This window comes from Rattus norvegicus, chromosome 19, assembly GCF_036323735.1.
Source record: "Rattus norvegicus strain BN/NHsdMcwi chromosome 19, GRCr8, whole genome shotgun sequence".
Lineage (NCBI taxonomy): Eukaryota > Metazoa > Chordata > Mammalia > Rodentia > Muridae > Rattus > Rattus norvegicus.
Window position 1 is genome coordinate 14762465 of NC_086037.1, and position 12388 is coordinate 14774852.

General features: G+C 44.8%; 1 pseudogene; it reads right to left on the bottom strand.

The window, feature by feature from the left end:
- Positions 1-550: 550 nt before the first annotated feature.
- Positions 551-1645, bottom strand: LOC134483137 (DNA-directed RNA polymerase II subunit GRINL1A-like; annotated as a pseudogene).
- Between the last annotated feature and the right edge of the window lie 10743 nt (positions 1646-12388).

Here is a 12388-nt window from a genome sequence, read left to right on the forward strand (position 1 = left end):
GCAGTCACCCCAAGAGAGGACAGAGCAGCAGACACAGTGGTGGTGGTTCCCAAGTGTTGTATGCGGCATTTCACATCCAGCGTCTCAGGAACGTGTCCATGCAAGCATGCGTACCATTCTTTAGACTGCTCCCCTCATTTCTTGAGTGAGGGGACCAGGCCTTCCTAATTCACTTTTGGTGCCTGGAATAACAAAATATTTCACCAGAAGGGGTGCAAGCAGTGCTATCTGATAAGAATACGAAGAAGGAAAAAGCAGATATCTTAAAGAAAACGTGTGTTCTACTCACACTAAAATGTCAGACCAATGCATAATATACTGCAAAGCTGTAACACAATACGGCCAAACACAATGTTCAAATATTGAACTGTTCAAGCATGTGAAGATCATCTTCTGAAAGACAAACTGGGTTCTTATTTTGTAGCTACCTTTGTGTAACTTCAACTGCTGTCCCTCAACAAGGTCTGACACTGTCTTGGTACTTGTTTGGAAGTTGGATGAGACAATATAAGCTCAACAGTCAACTCCCGGGATCTCCCAGCGCTCATTTTCAGCATTCATCCGAGGACTGGGCATCATCTTCATCCCTCACTTCTCGGTATCTCCCTGAAGACTCCCCTTCTGGATTGTAGCTCTGCATTGTAATATTCAGTCTCTCAGCTAGTTTCTGTGCTGCGAGCTTTGCCCGCATCTTCTCATAATTCTGCTTCTGCTCTTTCTGCAAAGCCAGTGACTCTTCTATGGAGAGCAGCTGTGCAGGCAGGGGGTGGAGCAGAAGAAGGTGAGCTGCTGTGACATCATCAAGATGCTGCCTAGCCCTGCCTCGCTGCTCTTCTGAGGAAGCAGGAGACTGAACCCTCTGACAATGACTTGGTGAGTCACTCTGTTGTGTGGGTAACACATTGGTCTTAAACTTATGAGGAGGGGGCACTGGGTTTCTAGCTCGCATTTCTATCACTGTCATGTAATGAGGCTTCTTAGGAGTCTCACTCTGCAGTTCTGGAAAGTTCTCAGTGCTGGTGTTTTCTTCTGAGGGTTCAGTCTGGTCTGCAGTTGTGATCTTTTGCAATTTAGTGATAAACAGACTGTCGACGCTGCTGGAAACCTCTTCCACTTGACTTGAATGCTGGGGGAGTTGTTCATTAACTTAAGATGGGGGAGCCTGGGCTGTGATGCGGACACACGGGCTGGTACTCACTGTGCAGCCAGTCTCCAAAGTCTCTTCATTGCCTTTGTGAGTGAGCTGTGTAGGTCCCTGAGTTTATGAGGTTGTTTTAGATGATTCAATGTCTACTGACGAACATTCAGGAACTAATGATGAAGTATCAAGCATCAGGTCAGAATTCTGGGCCTTGTCTATGTCGGTATCAACTCTTGTGGTTGCTTTATGCCTTAGCTTACAGTCAACACTAACAGGATGAAGTAGTTCAGTTCTCCCTCTGACCTCTTCACTTTCTGAAATGGCAGCTTTCAGTTTGGCAGTGGTGTCTGAGATCTTTTTACCTTTGTCGGGCAATTTGCAAATGAATTTTTCTTTGCGCAAAAGTCTCTCCTGGCGCCTCAACCTCTCCCGCAGCTCCGCCAAACTCTGCCGCCCCACATGCTCAGGAACTGGGGGCTCGAAGCCTCAGGGCAGGGAGCACATTGTGCATGGGCTGAGGCTGGCCCCGCAGGCAGGGTTCCCCAGCAGGGCCCATGGTGGTCGCAGGCTTCGTGGGGGCCGCAACTCTGGAGCACGTGCAGGAGTCGCCATTTTCCTGGAAGAGCCGACAAAATTGTTTAAATTGATAAGAAATATATGTTGGTCCATAATCAGTTTTAATTTTAGAAGGCGGTCCCATAACAGCAGAAGTTTCCAATAGATGCTGTATAACATGAGCAGTGCGTACTCCTGGCAATGGTGTAGCCCATACAAATTTTGAAAAATTATCTCTGCTTACAAGTATATATGAAAGGCGACCAAACTCAGAAATATGGGTTCCATCCATCTGCCACGATGTATTAGGTTGCATTCTTCTGGGATTAATTTCAGATGGAATACATTTTATAAGTGAAGGCTCACAAATACCACAATTAGCAATAATTTGTTTGGCTTCAGAATAGGGACCTTATATTTAATATGCAAATATCCTGTATTGGCATGATTATGACTGTTTTCTTCTGGGGTAGCAAATGCCACTAATTGATCTACCATATGATTGCCATGTGTTAAAGATGCTGGCAATCTTGAATGTAATCTAATATTTGTAATAAATATTCTAGAGTTTCTGAATAACAATAGTCCTTTAATATGTGAGAATAACATTTAATATCGGCTTAGATGTAGAAACAACAGCAGTCGCAATATTCTGTACTACTACAACATAAGCTGACTCGGCTTTAATATTTTTACATCATGAGTAAAATCCTGCAATACATTAATTACTTCTAATACTTCATTTTGTTGAACTGACCCAAAAGAAGATTCTTGTCCCCAAAATTTATCTTTGGTCCAATAAGCCATCTGTCTTAGATGTTTGGTCTTAGAGCCATCTGTAAACACAGTAAGGGCAGATGGTAATGGATCAACAGAAATTAGTGTATTTATCACATTTTTTTTTTGTTTTCTTAAGCAATCCCAGAATTTACTATGGGGAAAATGAAATTCAGTATTTCTAGTGTAAGAAATCATGGGTAATTGAAAAACTTCAGACGTCTGCATTAAATATTCCACTTTATTTTTGCTTAATGAGAAAACAAAAGCAGCACAATCATATCCCCACAGTGTAACAGGTCTTTGTATGCCTTGCTGAATAATTAAAGAAATTTGTTCCTCATATGTTGTTAATGTTTTGTTAAAGATAAATTTAATATGTATCCATTCTAAAGGCAACTCATCTTGAGCTAAAGTGCCTATAGGATATTCAAGAGTATTTCAATGTATAAGTTAATAACTCTATCTGGATCAATACGTGCCAAATATGCATCTTTCCATTTTCAGAAAAGATATCCTCTTCCATGCCTTCATATAAGCATTAATATCCCCAGTTTCCTTTCTAGGTAATAATGCTCTCCTGTACTCTTCATTAGCATTTTCAAAAGCAAGCATTTTCAGCAGTTGTCCTCTAGCTTCCTCTCCTACCACTGTTCTTTCCATTGTTAATTTTAGTATACATAAAAACTTAATATATGGTTCATAGAAAGTTACTGCCTTTTTCAACCAACTACTATCTTCCTTTATAATAAGTTGGTTGGGCCACACCTTGAACCGATGATAGACATTGTCCCAGGATAGACATTCTTTATCAGCAGGTCTCAGGGTAGGACTGGATATGTGACCCTGTGCTATAGCACTGTCCAGAGTGGTAAATGCAGCTTCTGAAGAGGAATGCAGGCCTGGCCTCTAGACCTCCATCTTCCAGGCCTGTCTGGAGAGCCTGATGCCCTGGCAAAAGAGACTCCTTCTCTCCAGAGGAGCACTGCAGTCAAATGACATCTCAGTGATGAAAACTACCAGTCCCCAAAGGCATGCCACTGAGCAGAGATAGCCTCAGTCATGCACCTCTGCCCATCCCCAGTTCCTCGTGTCAGTAACTCAACCCTTTCATGAACTAGATGGCAATACTTGAGGCAGGATGATCAGTAGTTTACTGGCCAATCTGGGCTCTATGAGATGCTCTCCCTGAAATCAGAGCCAGCAGGAAATTCAGTATGAAAGCTCTTTGTAGCCAAGCTCAACAACCCGGTTCAGAGCCTGGGACCCCACACGGTAGGATAAAGTGACTCCCATGGCTTTTTCCTCTACCTTCAACACTCATGCTTTGGAATGCACACCCCTACAATGAGATCAATACACATGGAATAAAAATTAAACAGAAAAATTAATGAAGACAATGCAGACAATGTTTTAAAGGATCCTGGGAGTCCTCACTCTGCACTTCCCTTTCCTTTGCCTTGGGAACATCACCTGCACCAGAGGCTGAGACTTCCTGCAAGAGAGAGAGGAGAGATGCACTGTTCATTCCACTGGAGCTGTGCAAAGACCAGAGCCACCTGTCTTTTCCTGATAGTGGGAGCTGGGCCCAAGTGTGGGCTACTCCTACTAGAGGCACCACAAGAAGAGGACCACCTTCCTCAAACCTTCCAGCAGGGCTGGGAGCTGGAGGCTTCTGGTGTTGGCTTCTCCCTGTAGCAGGGGGCAAAACGTGGGCATATGAGGTAACATGGAACCCTGTAATTCTACAAAGTGCAGAAGCTCCTGATGTCCCTCATGGTGCCCAGAGCCTGCTCACCACACATGGAGGCTTCAGTAACATGGCCTTGTCCTGACCTGTGTGCACTCTGCATCCTCACTCTCTACCCCCTGCTTTTCGGCGTTGGAAGTCTCAGGTGTAGGAGGCGCCTACCATAGGCCTCTTCTCTCAGCATTTCAGCATTTTACATTTTATGTAGTTTGTGGTGTTCCTGTGCCATGATATGCACATGGAGAGCAGAGGACACAATGTGGACTCAGTTCTCTGCTTTCATCCATGATCAAACTGAGGCCATGAGGCTGGGTGGCAGAGCCTTTACCTGCTGATCTGTACCCACTTGACCTTCACCAAGCATCCTTTGCTGTACACAGTTACATCAGCCTGTGACCCTCATCCTCCAGACTCTTATGGAGCAAACCCCATAGGTGTGGAGCTCTCATGTTAGCCAGGCCTAAAGGGGAAGGCAGCAAGCCCTTCAGGAACTCTAGAAAAATGTCTATACTGGGACTAAACTGGTGCTGCCATGTAGGGCTACATTTTTCCTTTAAAACAGGAGGATTTGTGGTGGTGGTGGTGTACACCTTTGATCCTAACACTTGGGAGGCAGAGGCAGACAGATCTCTGTGAATTCTAGGCCAGCTCCCTCTATAGAGCTAGTTCCAGGTCAGCTACACAAAAGAAACCCTGTTTCCATGAGTAAAACAAAGAAAGAGAAAGAAAGAAAGAAAGAAAGAAAGAAAGAAAGAAAGAAAGAAAGAAAGGATTTATATTTTGTATACAATGAGATGCCTGCATGTCTATACCTGAACCATCATGTTAACTATAACTCTTGTCACATCTGCATTAATTCAAATACTGAGGGCTAAATGGTTAAATATTAATGACAATACAATTGGGGGTGGTGCTGAAGAGATGGATGGTTTAGTGGCTAAGAGCAGAAGACCAGGGTTCAATTCCCAGTGCCCACATGGTGGCTCGTATTAGCCTGTAATTGCAGTTCAGTGGAATCGTTCTGGACTTCATGGGCACCAGACATACCACATGGTGCACAAGCATTTATTAGGTGAAACACTCAGGCCCATAAAAATAAGTAAATAAAATATATGGTTAACAGACACTGTGATTCAGGAAGTTCTTAGTGACTTTGGTTATCATTTCTCTCTCACGGAGAAATGTCTTCCTCATGGCTCGGCCTCCCTGGCTTCTAGGACATTCCCTAGCTCTGTGGAGCATGAAGTACTCAACACCATAAGCCAAGCATTGCAAAGCCATCTGCACCTTCACTGCTACACCTTCACCATGGCTGTGTCTAAAGGGAGAGACTTGGAATCCCACAGATGCAAGGCCAAACCTGTTGGGCTATGTGAGCCCACCCGCCCAATAGTCAGATCTACTTCTGTCCTTGGCTATGGCATGAGGCTCTTAAGACAAATTAATCTGAAGGATCTCAACAGCTATGCTGTTAGACCTCTCATTGCTCTGCCCGACCTACAAGCTCCTTTCCTGGCTGAAATTCACACCCGAACTCCTCTCCTGCCTCAGCCACCATCAGCTCTTCTACTCCTCTCCACCTGTGCTCTGAATAATCCACACTAAGGTGGACGTTAACCTCTTGTGGACCTCCAGACGTATGCTTGTGATTACTCTTCATTGGCTGTTTTGTATGGGTAGGCGGGTTCTTCTAGTCTCATGCAGAACACTGCTCACACATTTTGGATCTTACAACACCCTCTTGATTGAGAATCCTGACTAATGACTGACTGACCTTCCATGCCTGAAGTCACCCTCTGTCTCCCAGTCCAAGATGAGAATCCCCACCCTAACCCCATGGTGTCCAGTTTCATCTCAGAAGCTAGACTCTGCACTACCCAATATCATTTGGATCTCGGCCACTAATTCTCTGTTAAATCGTTCCTCTCTTCTTTAAAACAAATTCATTTTGTTGTTTATTTTTTGAGACAGGGTTTCTCTGTTTGGCCCTGGCTATTCTGACATGCTCTCTGTAGATCAGACTTGTCAGGAAACCAGATATCGGCCTGCCTCTGCCTCTTAAGCACTGGGATTACTGGATTGTGCCAGCATGTTTAATTAAAAATTAATTAGTGGCAGTGCATGTTGGCACATGCCTTTAATTCCATCCGTTGGGAGGTAGAGGCATTGTGAGTTCCAGGACAGCCAGGGCTATAAATTAACACCTTGTCTCAAAGAAAACAAGCCAAAAATGAAACAAAAATGTTGCAATATGGTCTTAGGTATGTAACTGAGTCTGTTCTTGAACTCTGAATCCTCCCACTTTCACTCAGGTGCTAATCAGCAGGCTTCTGTCTTGACTTTCACTGTGCACTCAGGGCTGCCAGGACTGTTACCTCTCCCAGTGTAACTCCTGACTCTCTCATCAGCATCATCACAAAACTCCTGCTAAGAATTAAGGAAACCTGAATTCTAAGGAACAGTCGGAGCTCCAGTATTTCCAAAGCTCACTCTAATACAGATGGATCCTATGCTGCAGTAAAATGGTCACAGCTGGAGGTCTTAATTCCAGGACTTGGGACAGAGGGGTTGGAGGATCTTGAATTCAAGGTTATTTTTATGTTACAGTGTTGCTCAAAGCGAGTTGGGCTGCTACAAGATACCCTGTCTCAAAACTATACCAAACACACCTAAAATGAAACAGAGGAGTTTGAGTGGGCACAGATGGGAAAGCTCGGCACTTTATGGCTAAGCCACCTGCTGCCAGCACCAAAGTCCATGCACAGCCCCGATTCTGAGCTGCCTCTGGGACCCCACTTAGGAGCACGCACCAAAGTAGCTCAGATCCAGGGCTTTTGGTCTAAGAGGAATTTAGGCAGTCACACTTTGGATGCCAGTTCTCCAGCTCAACTGCCTGTCAGCCCAGGATCTGGTCTTAGTCATGGCTTGGCATCCCTAAATTCCTCCCAGCTGTGCTCTGAACTCACCCTGTGCCCCGTTCTGATGAATCTGCCATTCTCCATGGGAGTAGCCTCAAGAAGTCCCTCACATCTGAAGAACCACTCTGAGTGCACTAAATACTGCAGGGGAGGGGCGTGGCCAGCAGAGCACCCACCCCTTTCAGCTGTAGAACATTTAGCCCTAGAGTGAGCACTGCTGTGCATTGTGGATCTTAAGCAGTATTCCAGCCTTGGCCTGGGAAGAGCCGTTGACACCCACACTTTCTGGGGTGACATTGTCTCCTGAGGATAGAGTCAGGTGAGGAGCGGCAACTGATGTTCATGAGAGACAAACTTTCTTCACCACCTGCCCATGCTGGCCCTAGGATCTGGGCTTTTTGGGTGACATGAGTGTTGAGCCCCCCAGGTAGATGGGTTTTCAGGGGTCAGGTGGTTATTGTCACCAAAGGTATCCACAAGGATAAGTCATACTGTACTAATTCCCATATTAGATCCCTTCTCATGGGTCACAGAGGTCGTGCTGGGTCCTAAATGTGGACCCAGGTTCCTGGCACTTTTGAAGAGACTGGTCAGGGCGCAGGCTTCAGGACATTTTGTTTGAATTATTTTGGGGGATTTTATTTTTACTGTTGGGGGCAAACCTAGGGCTGCCATGTGCTGGGAAAAGGCTTTGCCACAGCTATAGATCATCCCTAATTATAAACTCCTAAATTCTCCCAATCCTGGAACTTTCTAGGTCCCTCACATGATGCAACCTTTGGGGGATTCCTCACATAGAATCATGGGGTGGATTGCATCCCAAAGAGAGACAGTGGGAAATGTTCCCCAGTGTCTGCCTGTGGCTGTGGTGATGAGAGTGGATGTAGTGACCAGTGGATGGCAGGGCCCATGTGAAACCCTTTTGGTTTCCACTTGAGTGGAATCTTCACCATGCCTTTTTTTTTTTTTCTTGAAACACAGGTTGGCCTGGAACTTACAGTCTTCCATCACTCTGACTCAGTTTCCCATGACTGGGATCACAGGCTTAAATTACTATGCCCATCTTTCTTTTTTTGTATTTATAAATCTTCTAAAAGCCAGAAGGATATAGAATTTAAAATTTTGCGGTCCAAGGCATTTCCAACAGGGGATTCTTGACCTAGGAGTGTCCAGACCAGTGTTTATTGTGTGGCTACTTCATTCCCATAACAGCTTATTTTTGACAAAGAGTTCCAAGGTGTGATGTCACTGGGCATCAGGCGGTGTCCCAAATAGCAGCACTGACTCAGGTTGTAATTTAGGCTGGAGAAACTTACTAGGACCCTGGTAATCCTAGCACCCTGGGGCCTCACATGTCCTTAGTCTGATCTAGTGATGAATCAACTGCTCTTGAGGGTGGATTGGAATTCTAGTCACTGTGAGGCAGGAGCATTAGTATCCTACAGCCACTCTGGGCTCCATAGGAAGACCCTGTTTCAATATAAAAGGGGTCACCTGCGAGTTCTTACTGTCTTCCCTGAGGCCTTCCTGCTGGAGTTAGAATAGCTGTCTCACCAAGTTGAAGTAGAGGGCAGAATGTTGGTGCCTTCTATAATGAGGACTAGTGACAGATAGTCTATGGAAATTCTAGAAAGTTCTACAGGTATTTATGTCCTGTGCATGGGAATTGCTGGCTTCCCTGTGTCCTTTGCCTTTAATTTGCAGTCCATGGGGCACCTGGAAATGTCCCCAAACCAGGCTGCACACAGGGCTTGTCCCATGATTCTCACTTGCACCCAGTGCCTGCCTGATTGTCATAAGTCTGACAGAGCCACTGTATGCTCACCTGACACCTGCAGAGAGCACTATATTGGGCCCTACCATCCCCACACTGCCCATCAGTGTCTACAATGTCCCTATATGGCACTGAGATGATCTAAGCTGCTTCCGGCCTATGTGCTGCATCAGAATCTGACCATTCCTAATTTCCTCCTCTCACACCCACACTAGAAGCCCTGTACCCACACTAGCCCCAGCTGGCCTGTTGCCTACTGACATCTCATGGACTCTGCCCCAATCCCCTGCCCTGCCCTGCCCTGCCCTGCCCTGCTGTGCCCTGCCCCAAACCCCTGCCCTGCCCCAATGCCCTGCCCTGCCCTGCCCCAATGCCCTGCCCTGCCCTGCCACAATCCCCTGCCCTACCCTGCCCTGCCCTGCCCCAATCCCCTGCCCTGCCCTCACTCAGCTGACATTGTGGACATCTCAAGACAGTCACTGGACAATGGCTGACACACTTGTCTGAAGACTGGAAATGTTTCTCGATCTTGGAGAGGAAAGAAGGACCCTCCAACTACACTGTCCTCTAAGGAGGTTTATTCAGGTGAGGGATGACAGGGACTGTTTTGTCTCATGTCACACATGTCAGTAGAAAATATCCTAGGTATTGGATGCCGCTGTTAGCATTAACAGAACAAAGCCCATAGTGTTGGGAAGGATAATAAATTATGAGTAGGATTAGAAAACCCCAAGCCTCTTCCAGGTCCTAAGAGAGCAAAAAATACCACCAAACATAGCATTAATGTGATAGGTTGGTTAAATCTAGTTACTAGATTCTAGTGTGATACCTATGACTTTTTGTGTCATGCTCAGCTTATAATGACTAGAGGACCTAAGCTTGAGAGTCACCAATGCCTCTCCCTTGCTTCTCTAGCTGCTGAGCATTGAAAAGCCCTAATGAGACAGCATCTGTTTGCAGACATACTGGATAAGTCTTCTGCACTTTATCTCTCTGAGTCACCTCCACTCTCAGTAAGTCAGTTTAATTCCATAAATTGTAAATGAGTCACGTGGAAAATATACTTTCTCAATACGATCACAGATTTCCATGTAAAAGGTGAAACATGAACTATCCCACCTAAGTTCTGGGCTTGCACAGACCTGCTCTGCAAAAGAAACATGTGGTCACAGCTACAGTCTGCATTCACTATGGATGCTCTTGAGGACCTCCCTAAACTGCATAGATTAAGATAATTATCTTGCTTTCTATCAAAAGAATTCATTATGCCAAGTTGGCCTGTAGAAGGAGGCTAGTCTCTTCTGTATTTTATCAGATGTGCATAATCTATATGATCATCGATAGTAAGTGAAAGCTCTGTTTGGAATTGAAACTGAGTGATGCTGGAGGATGATGCTGAATGCACAATGAGCAGTGGAGGCACCAGAGCCCGGTGTGGATGCCTAGCAGCCTACCACATTGAGCAGGCACTGCTCAACCACCTGTACATACACATCTCCTGAGATCTCTCTCCTTAATGGGAGATGATGGCGTCCATCTAGTATAGCACATGCCCTGGAAGGACAAAAGCTACCTACAGGAGCTGTGGTGATGACTCCCAGGTTAGAGCATCTGCTGCTCTCTCAGAAGAACCACATGGTCCCTAACAATCATCTACAATGGGGAATGCTATTCTCTCTTTTGGATCATGAGGGAAATGCACTCAGGAGTGGCCCAGACATACATTTGAAAAAAAAAGATCCATTGAGTTACATGATAAAAATAAATATAATCAGCAACAATAAAAAACACAGCATATGAATGATCAAATGAAACAGCACCTATAAAAACCTATTTCCCAAAATGACGTTGATGGTCATTATCTTTTTGGTTTAATACTAATGCTGTATTGTAAGAAAAACCGAGGCACATGGTTCTCGATTAGGATTATTCTATATTCCTTTGTGAAAGTTGTCATTTTTTCTGCAGCTCTACAGGCATGAGTGTGTGTTACTCAATATCTGGGCAAACAGTCAATAAGGAATGGGTGTTGTAGACTGATATAGATTAGGATGAGCAGAACACATGACAGCATGGATACAGTATGTCAGTGATTACATCATAAAGTGTGTGTCCATAAAAAAAGTCACATTATCCACACAAAAGACACTATCACCCTGTGTACAGCTTGGTGGCTTTAAATTCCCTATTTACTCATGCTGCCTGGACCATGCAAAGATCCATATCCAGCTGGCGGTTCTAAGTCTACAGGGGGGGAAAGGACCCTTGAATAAGATGGTCTTAAGAGTCAAGAGTTACAAATCAATTTTTATTCATAAGGAATACAATTTACAAAAAACAGGCATAAAATGAACAACTAAAATGGTATAAAAAATGAAAAACAGTAACAAGAATATATAACTATGAAATAACAAAAAGAAAACTTCAATGAAAATCATAACCAAAAACATTTCTTAACAGCATTTTCTTAATGAACATTTAGAAACACAGTTGTAGTGCTGTTTCTCCTCTAGGGAGATGTCAAGGCAGTCCCCTCAGATGTCTCTCAAATGGTGTTGTCGGTATGAGAGAGGAGAAAGACCTCAATGAGACAGGCTGGCATACGGATACATAAATTTAGGGTCTCTATACAATGAGGAAATTAACTGAGAAGAAGAATATTCTCCCCAAAAAAGTCTTTGACTGTTGAGGATTGTCGTCAGCAGGGAACTCCTGACAGAGAAACTCACTCTTCTGGGGGCTGTCTTCTTGGGATCTGTCCTATTCCATGTCTCCTGCAGTTCCTGAGACCTGGGAGGAGAAGGCAGCTATTAAGACACTGATTTAGTGGGGACACGCATACCAGGTGTCAAGTTGCTGCCTTCTGTCCCTTCAGCTGCATTGGACAGACAGCACTGATCTTTTCACTGAAATCATTGCTGATATCTCTGCAGCCTGGGGAAAGTCACCAACAACCCTCACAGTACTGTGGGAGAACAAGCTGCTCCTCAAACTTCTACCAGTGAAAACCAAGAACAGGGAAAGGAGAAGAGACCTAACTGGGTTGCAGGAAGAAAGTAGAAGGCCACATGATACTGAGATCAAAGCCAATGACCAGGACTCATTTGCCATTTGCACTTGGTTCTTATCCCTACAAGGTGCTTCCAACCATCACATGACCCCTGTATGACCTTTGTCACACGACCAAGAACTCGTTCAAAACTCTTCATAGCATCCAATCTATGACAGGGAGATGCAGTCATGTGATATGTTATTCCTCTGTCACCATTTCTGGACTGCAGTTTCAAAAAGGGCAGAGATGTGTACTTGCCCATAATTCAGTTTCTGAAAAGTGGTTAACATCCCAGAATACTTGTGCATAGACAGAGCAATGAATAACTCTATCACATGAGGTGGGTGACTGATTGAGTGTGGGGAGATTAGAAAGATGATAGGGGAAGCAAAGATGTATCCAATAGGCAAATGGTATCAGA